Source organism: Osmerus eperlanus, chromosome 22 (genome assembly GCF_963692335.1).
Source record: "Osmerus eperlanus chromosome 22, fOsmEpe2.1, whole genome shotgun sequence".
In the NCBI taxonomy this organism is placed as follows: domain Eukaryota; kingdom Metazoa; phylum Chordata; class Actinopteri; order Osmeriformes; family Osmeridae; genus Osmerus; species Osmerus eperlanus.
The window spans coordinates 6,911,422-6,921,496 of NC_085039.1; the positions used below are offsets into that span (position 1 = coordinate 6,911,422).

General features: G+C 43.8%; 1 pseudogene; it reads right to left on the reverse strand.

The window, feature by feature from the left end:
- Positions 1–4,823: 4,823 nt before the first annotated feature.
- On the reverse strand, positions 4,824–7,852 carry LOC134008667 (C-X-C chemokine receptor type 4-like; annotated as a pseudogene).
- Positions 7,853–10,075: the final 2,223 nt, after the last annotated feature.

A 10,075-nucleotide genomic window follows, 5' to 3' on the forward strand; every position in this document is an offset into this window, starting at 1 on the left:
GAAACAGATCGGCGAAGTTTCTGAACCAGGGAGAGACAGAGCGCTCACCTCACCGGCTTCAGGGGCGGACTGGCCATTGGGGATACCGGGAGAATCCCCGGTGGGCCGACGGGGTTGGGATGATCCAAAATACCAGCCCACTGTCATCACTAACCGGCCCTCCCTCTAACATCGCCAGCACCTCCAACTATTTTCCATATTACACAGCTTGAACACGTATATATTGCTCTAGGACCTTGATAGTACTCAATCGCTGACTGAGATTTATACTCCTCCCCGCGATCTGTATTTAACACTCATGGTGCCTATTTTTCGAAACATTTCTGAAGTGTCTTCTGACATGTGTTCTTACGGACTTCGGAAGTTCAACGTAAGAAATGAAACATATATGATGTAATTTCTTTGTAATCATCCAAAATAATGTTATGGGTATGTGTATTTTTCCAAGTAGGCCAATGACTGGTCTATACGTGCGATGCATTGAGTGGGCCGCGCGCCGTGTACTGAGTGGGCCGGTCAGTGACAGTAACTCCCGGGCCACTTTTTCCCCCCAGTCCGCCCCTGACCGGCTTCCACAACAAGTCTGCACTCTCACAGCGCGCTCTCTGCACTGCGCCTCATTCCGCTCATCAGAATAGTTTTTTTTTATTGGCCTTACATTTACACAAACACGGAATTCACTGTGGCAGGAAGATGCATACAATAATCATATAAGAATCCTAATTTAAAAAGTTGAATGTCTAAATAAAAATTAAAACGTCTAATAGGCCTACTAAAGAGCTTAACACCGAGGAGAGAGAGAGGACCTCTGAACTTTCGCTTAGGAACACTGCGTAACAAACACAACCTATTCTACTGCCTATTGAAATGAAAAAATCGAAAATCTTCTAAAAGAGAAATTGTGCTTGCGTGGACATCTCTCCTGTAGCCTACCAATAACTACATACACATATTATTCAGTTGATTGTTTGAGGTGACATTATGCGATGTAGGCTATGAGATCGAATTGTCATGTGAGCCAAGCCTTTCATTTTTCCTTCTGGTGCGTACCTCCATGTTGAGTTAAACTATGGCAAGCCTTTTTAACATTTAAAAGCTAAGTTTGACTATCCGGAATTAACATTGTAGATATCAACAACGTCTTTCTGACTAGTCGTAATTACATTTTGGATAGTTGGAATTGTCATTCAAGATATCTGTAACGTAATTGTGACTAGTCGAAACTACAGTTAGAGATATCTGTAATTCAGTTTTGACTAGGCAAAACTGAATTACAGATATCTGCAATGACGTCATTGGAAACGACATTCAACTCGTCACACATCTTAAATGACAATTGCGGATATCTGTAATTCAGTTTTGACTAGACAGAATGAAAGTTAAAGATATCTCAAACGTCATTATGACTAGTGCAAATTATTGTGCATGACGTTGCTCTATTTTAGATATCCATAAATACGTAATTCCCCCTCCCCGCCATAATCAAAGTGAATGGATAAACGAGCAGTCATGGCGTTGGCTGTAATCGAAAAAACCACCAGAAAATGGCATGACCACCTAACCCTAACCCTAACCCTAACCCTAATTAAAAGTTAACAGGTGCTCCGCCTAAAGTGGGATGCGGGCCTAACAATGATTTGCATACACATACAGATATCTGCAACGTCATTTCGCCTAGTCAAAACTCTAATTCAAGATATCTGTAATTACATTTTGACTAGGCAGAATGAAAGTTACAGATATCTCAAATTTCAGATATCTCTAATCAAAATTAATTTCAAGATATCTATAACTTGATAATAGATATCTACAATTAAATTATGACTATCCCTAACTGCAGTTAAAGATATCTACAACGTCATTTTGACTAGTCATAATTCCAGTTACAGATATCTACAACGTAATTTCGCCTAGTCAAAACTTAATTTAAGATATCTCAAAATGAACATGTAGATATCTTGAATTGAGGTGAATTAAAGATATCTTGAACTGGAGTTATGACTAGTCAGAATCAAATTGTAGATATCTCAAACTGGAATTACAGATATCTACAATTCAGTTGCGGATATCCGTAATTCACATAGTGGATATCCGCAACTGAATTGTAGATATCTGTAATGATAAACCCCATACAAATGAATGTCAAAAGTGACGTCATTTGTCCTAGGAAGAATGTCTTTGTGGATATCTGAAATGACAATTATGGATAGGAAGAATGTAATTGCGGATATCTGAAATGTTCTTTTTGACTAGGCAAAACTGAATTACAGATATCTGCAACACATATCCAGTCTAGCTGTTAAATGTTAAAAAGGCTTGCCATAGTTAAACCGATCCTTTGGAAAACATGATCTTTCGCATGTCACGGTTACATAGACCTATATGGAAGCAAAGGCATTGAATACTTAATATTGAAATGTCAAAAACAACGAATTCTCATATGAATGTATTTTATTAGTTATTTGTATTATATATTTAATGTAAAATCAAATTAAGATTGCTCAAATTCGATCTTAGAAAATTCGATCTTAAAAAATTCGATCTTAAAAAATTCGATCTTAAATTCGATCTTAAAAAATTCGATCTTAGAAAATTCGATCTTAAAAAATTCGATCTTAAAAAATTCGATCTTAAAAAGTTTTATCTGAAAAATTTCGTGCAAAAAATCGATAACATCTTTTTCGAACCTATGAAATTGGATACGAAAAATTTCGAGGTCCGGGGAGAATTCCTAACTCCGTTAGATGATCGGTTTAACCCTCGTGCTGCCTTCGGGTCACATGACCCAAAGGTTCATAACGAACCATCGTTGTGTTTACCCAATTTTACCCAATACAAAAACAAATACAAATTATTTTCTTTTAACCATTCCAATGTGGGGGGTCTGAGACAGCCCGACAGTTAAAAGAAAATGCTTCACTTTGTTTTTGTATGAGGTCAATTTGTCACAATACGACGGTGGGTCACAATGACTGATGGGTCAGAATGACCCAAAGATAACACAAGGGTTAAAGACATACTTCAACTGGACAGACAGACCGGATCTCTCACCATGAGAGACATCTCACTCCACGACGCTGGAGTTTATCAGTCACAAACCAACAGAGGAGACAAAGTTGCTTATCCCATCACTATTCATCTATCCGTTTATGGTGAGTTTGGTTCAAACCTTTCACACAAATCTGAATCTTAACCGCATTTAAGTAGCTTATCTGAGTTTTAGTACAGGCTCTTTTAACACAATATTGCATTTTAGTTGCATATTGCATCTAATAAACATTTTTTTTTACTGTGACACAGTTCCTATAGCTCACTCTTAGGCCTATATGAATTTGTAAAGTGCATTTAATTATGATAAATGCGCTCATGTTGCCTGTGCATTGTTTGTATAGCTTATGTTTAATCTTTAATATGACAACTGAAAGCTGAAATGTTGAGTTACCTTAGGCTACGTGGTCGATTTCCCAGTTTGATTCTGGTGTAGAGGGCAATATCATCTCCTAGAGTAGCAAATCTGGCTATTAATATTGGCTAGATGATAAACTTAACGCACTTTCAAATATTAGACGTGGGGCGATAAGGGCGTATACTTTGTATAAATGAATGTATAGACGAATAGCCTACACATAAAGGTCGCCCTCGCGAACAAACCACAATTCTTCCCTTACAAAAAATTGTATACTTCAAGTTTATTTTGTAAGTATACTTAGTATAAAAAGTATACTATTATCATGGTACTTAAAGTATACTTGCAGTGTACTTATTTATATACTATTTTTGTACTAAGTAAACTGAATTGGCCCACTTTTTAGGTCATTTAGTACACTTTAAAGTACACTTATAGTGTATTTGAGGTTTACTTTTGAATACTGTAAAGTAGCCTGTGTAGTGCACTTTCAGTTCATAAAGTATACTTCTTTAAAGTACTTCAAAGTATACTTTGGAATACTCTAAAGTAACCTGTGTAGTGCACTTTCAGTTCATGAAGTATACTTCCTAAAGTACCTCAACGTATACTATGCAATACTTTCAAGTGCGCTTTAAATTAATGTAAATACTTCAAGAAGTATACTTAAAAATGTCAATTTGCTATGATTTACTAATATATTTAAATGTTTAGGGGCACTCAATCGCACACACACACTGACCCACAGCTATGTTGTGACAACTTTTCATAATAAAAAAATAAAGTGAAACATTTTCTTTGTCCTTCGTGTGGTATCAGGGTTGATTTAACCCACAGCTATGTTGTGACAACTTTTCATAATAAAAAAATAAAGTGAAACATTTTCTTTATCCTTCGCGGGGTATCAGGTTCATTGTGACCCACAGCGTTGTCTATTACATCACGCTCGCGCTGTCTCCGGGTCCTTGTGACCCCCCTGCCGTGTCCGCGTTGTGTATTACAACACCGCCACTAATGTGGCATTGTAATAATGTGTTTTGCTCCTTGTATATTCTTAAATGAGGAGGAGGAGGAAGCATACACCTGAAACCTAGTTTCATTCTCAATATAATGTTTCAGTGCTTTTGACATGCGTTTGTTCAGAAACCATAATGAGTCAAAGTTGAGTCATAGTTGGTGTGTGATGATGATGATGACAGTCATATAGACACATCCAAGACTACCACAGCACTAACTGAGGAGGGAAGGGTGAACGCCTCCAAAATAATTGAAACTAACACACACACACACACACACACACTGACAACTCTGAGAGACAGGAAGAGTAACACAAAAAGTTAAAACATTTCATTCGAAATTTGATTGTATATAAACAAACTTAAAAAACATCAGTGACCCACAAACCCTATTTACAAAAAAAGGTTATCTTTCAGACAAGGGACAAAGTCATGGATCAGCAGACTACCCTCTTCTCATATATAGGACAAAGCATTTACACCCTCATCCAACCCACACCTACATCCACACCCATATTCTGTTAGCTGGAGTGTAGACTAAATGACTCAGACTCTGTGGTAGTAGAGGTTCCTGGGCGTCTCGGAGGTGGAATCTTCAGACTGGAGATGACGCGACCGAGTGTTGAGTTCTCCCGTCTGGCGGACTTCTTGAAGTCCGCCCCCAGGAAGGCATACAGCAGTGGGTTTAGACAGCAGTGGGCAAATGCCATTGGTTCAGCCATCGCCAGCCACACACCCAGCACCACCTCCAGACTGCAGCCCCTGGGAAGGACCTGTAGGCGCATGAGAGCATCCACAGTGATGCCAGCACCATACAGGAGCCAACACAGGAAGAAGCAGAGGACCAATGCCACAGTGGTCCTGACAGCTCTGCGCTTCTGTCTCTGGCCCTGCGGGTCAGCCTGGACACGATGACACAGTAACACCAGTAAAACTAGGCCCGGTACCACCAAGCCTACAAACACCAGCTGCAGGTGGAACACTGACACCCAGAGAGGAGCGTTGTCAGCTGGGTGTAAGCGCTGGCACATAATCACCCCATCTCCTGCTTCCCAAGTCCTGGCAAACACTATGTCTGACACTGCCAAGAGAGCCGCAGGCAACCAGGCTCCTGGAAAAGGAGAGGGGGTGAGGGAGACAAAGAGGAGATTAGATCAGGATATGGAGAATACAAGTGAAGATGTACCTCTGTACATCTGAGGCATGGGCACGTCGTGAGAGAGAGATAAGGGATGAGGCTAGAGACCTAGCTCACCTACAAACACCAGTCTCCGTCACAGTAGCTGTCTCGTGCGTGACGTGTGCGCGTCTGTTGCTTTGACCACAGCTAGGTAGTGGTCCAGACTGATGAAGGCCAGGATGAGCACACTCCCATACAGGTTCACTGTATAGATGACGTGCACGGCCACACAGGTGCCTAATCCGAAATGCCAGTCCGTCAGTGCGGCATCCGCTGCCAAGAATGGGAGCGTCAGCACGAAGAGAAGATCGGCAGCAGAGAGGTGCAGCCGGTAGCGGTCTGTCAGACTCAATTTTGACCTGGGGACAATCAGATAAAACCCTCTGTGTGTCATCTTCTACATCAGAATCAGATGCATTTGTTTTATCTGCCATGTAATGTGTTCACACAAACAAGGAATTTACTGTGACAGGAAGGTGCATACAATAAACGAATGTACGGATCTTAAGTTTTTTTTAAAGATTAAAATGTACAAAGTAACTAACTAAACTTACTAATGAACTAAACTAACAACATCTTTGTCATCGTCTTCATCATCCATCTTTATTCTCACCTGCGCTGGCAGCCAAGCACCATCACCACCAGGCCGTTCCCAGTGATGCCCAGGACAAAGATGAAGCCGTAGACGACAGGGAGGAACACTCTCTGGAGGTCAGGCGTTATAACTTGATCCAGGTCACACGGATCCTCCAGGGCCACCCCCAAGTCGCCAGAACCAGTGTAGTTTATGTCATAGGCAAACACAATATGCTGTAGGGAGGGAGAGAGAGAGACAGAGAGAGAGACAGAGAGAGAGACAGAGAGAGAGACAGATAGGAGGGGGGGAGAGATGGCAACAGTCATGAGATACATAAAAAGACACTAGTAGATGAAGTGAGAGAGAATAATCAGTTTCACAAACCACCATAACTTGCCTTGGTAAAAAAGGATGACATGATGACTGTTCAAAACTGAAAAGATTCTTGACCAAACATATTTTTTAAGTTGCACAGTCATCTTTCTATTTGCTGAGACCAACTTACCAGACTATAATTATCCTTTATCCTTTATCTAAAGATAGATTTCAAAGACCCCAAAGAACTAGACAGACCTGCCACATTGTGACTGTGGGACCTTCCATTGGGGAGCAGTTGTAAAATGACCTTCAATGTACACCTACAAATCATAGATACGTAAATACAACAACAAAGATGAATAAGACCTTGCCGCATACCTCACAGTAGGACATGATTGAGCGGAGCCTGGGTCTCTGTCTCCTCTGCTGAGGGAAGCTGAGTACACTTCTCCCTTCAGTGGAGTTTAATATCTCTCCCATTCACCCCCGGAGCCCATACAAGTCTTGGTAGGAGGACTACACTTCCTCGTCTCGGTTAGAGAAATACACTTCTTCATCTCGGTCGGACAAATGAGCGCCCTTCCCCCCCATCGTCTCTGTTGGAGAAATGCACTTCCTCATCCCGGTTGGAAGAATAGACTTACTCATCTCGGTCGGACAAATGAGCGCCCTTCCCCCCATCGTCTCTGTTGGAGAAATGCACTTCCTCATTCCGGTTGGAAGAATAGACTTCCTCATCTCGGTCGGACAAATGAGTTCCCTTCCCCCCATCGTGTCTGTTGGAGAAATGCACTTCCTCATCCCTGTTGGAAGAATAGACTTCCTCATATCGGTTGGACAAATTAGTTCCCTTCCCCCCATCGTCTCTGTTGGAGAAATACACTTCCTCATCTCGGTTGGAAGAATAGACTTCCTCGTCTCGGTCGGACAAATGAGTTCCCTTCCCCCCATCGTCTCTGTTGGAGAAATACACTTCCTCATCCCTGTTGGAAGAATAGACTTCCTCATATCGGTCGGACAAATGAGCGCCCTTCCCCCCATCGTCTCTGTTGGACGAAATGAGCACCCTTCCCCTCCCTGCAACTAGGTTGGACGAAATGAGCGCCCATCCCCCCTGCAACTAAGTTGGACAAATGAGCGCCCTTCCCCCCATCGTCTCTGTTGGAGAAATACACTTCCTCATCTCGGTTGGAAGAATAGACTTCCGCGTCTCGGTCGGACAAATGAGTTCCCTTCCCCCATCGTGTCTGTTGGAGAAATGCACTTCCTCATCCCAGTTGGAAGAATATACTTCCTCATCTCGGTCGGACAAATGCGCGTCTTTCCCCCCATCGTCTCTGTCTGAGGAAATGAGCGCCCTTCCCCCTCCCTGCCTTTCCCCCATGTCCTCTCAAAGTTGGACTACTGCAACTCGCTGCTCGCCGGTCTCCCAGCATGCGCAACCCGCCCTCTCCATAGGATTCAGAACGCGGCGGCCCGTCTGGTCTTCAATCTACCCAGACACTCCCATGTTACCCCGCTCCTCATCTGCCTCCACTGGCTTCTCATCACGGCCCGTATCAGATTCAAGACTCTGGTACTGACCTTCCGAACGGTGAACGGGACTGCACCCGACTACATCAAGTCTCTCCTCCAGCCTTACACCTCCCCCCGCCACCTACGGTCTTCTTCTGACAACCGTCTGGTGGTACCACCGCTCAAGAGCACCCGGTCCCAACACAAGCTCTTCTCCTGTCTGGCCCCCCAATGGGAATGCTTGGCTGGACCTGATGTTAGTTTCCTCCAGGATCACAATGACTCGTATTGAGAGACTTGTTGCTCTTGTTGGTTAGTTGTAACGGTTTCAAATTCTTGTACTCGCTGTGAAGTATTTTTACTGTTGATTGTTTTTTCTACAGGTACACTCTTGCACTCTTGTGGGGAGTTTCATGTTGTTCAATTATAACTTGTTTAACTGCATGCTCTTATGGTTCTTCGCTTTGGCACTTATTTGGTTTTCCACAATGTATGCTTCATGTTTTGGCTGCTCGCAATGTTTGGGGCTATCTCGTTGTTATGATCAGTGACCTATGCTCTTTTGTAAAGCTCTCTCTTGGAAGTCGCTTTGGATAAAAGCGTCTGCTAAATGCATAAATGTAAATGTAAATAAATGTAAACTAGGTTGGACGAAATGAGCGCCCTTTCCCCCATCGTCTCTGTCAGAGGAAATGAGCGCCCTTCCCCCCCTGCAACTAAGTTGGACAAATGAGCGCCCTTCCCCCCATCGTCTCTGTTGGAGAAATGCACTTCCTCATCCCGGTTGGAAGAATAGACTTCCTCATCTCGGTCGGACAAATGAGTTCCCTTCCTTCCATTGTCTCTGTTGGAGAAATACACTTCCTCATCCCGGTTGGAAGAATAGACTTCCTCATCTCGGTCGGACAAATGAGTTCCCTTCCTCCCATCGTCTCTGTTGGAGAAATACACTTCCTCATCTCGGTTGGAAGAATAGACTTCCTCGTCTCGGTCGGACAAATGAGTTCCCTTCCCCCTATCGTCTCTGTTGGAGAAATGCACTTCCTCATCCCTGTTGGAAGAATAGACTTCCTCATATCGGTCGGACAAATGAGCGCCCTTCCCCCCATCGTCTCTGTTGGACGAAATGAGCACCCTTCCCCTCCCTGCAACTAGGTTGGACGAAATGAGCGCCCATCCCCCCTGCAACTAAGTTGGACAAATGAGTTCCCTTCCCCCCATCGTCTCTGTTGGAGAAATGCATTTCCTCATCCCTGTTGGAAGAATAGACTTCCTCATATCGGTCGGAAAAATGAGCGCCCTTCCCCCCATCGTCTCTGTTGGACGAAATGAGCACCCTTCCCCTCCCTGCAACTAGGTTGGACGAAATGAGCGCCCATCCCCCCTGCAACTAAGTTGGACAAATGAGCGCCCTTCCCCCCATCGTGTCTGTTGGAGAAATGCACTTCCTCAACCCAGTTGGAAGAATAGACTTCCTCATCTCGGTCGGACAAATGAGCGCCCTTCCCCCCATCGTCTCTGTCAGAGGAAATGAGCGCCCTTTCCCCCACCTTGCAACTAAGTTGGACAAATGAGCGCCCTTCCCCCCTGCAACTTGGTTGGACTAAATGAGCGCCCTTCCCCCCATTGTCTCTGTTGGAGAAATGCACTTCCTCATCCCGGTTGGAAAAATAGACTTCCTCATCTCGGTCGGACAAATGAGCTCCCTTCCCCCCATCGTCTCTGTTGGAGAAATACACTTCCTCATCTCTGTTGGAAGAATAGACTTCCTCATCTCGGTCGGACAAATGAGTTCCCTTCCCCCCCTCGTCTCTGTTAGAGAAATGCACTTCCTCATCCCAGTTGGAAGAATAGACTTCCTCATCTCGGTTGGACAAATGAGCGCCCTTCCCCCCATCATCTCTGTTGGAGGAATACACTTCCTCATAATTGGAAGAATAGACTTCCTCATCTCGGTCGGACAAATGAGCGCCCTCCCCCCCCCCTGCAACTAAGTTGGACAAATGAGCGCCCTTCCCCCCTGCAACTTGGTTGGACTAAATGAGCGCCCTTCCCCCCATCGT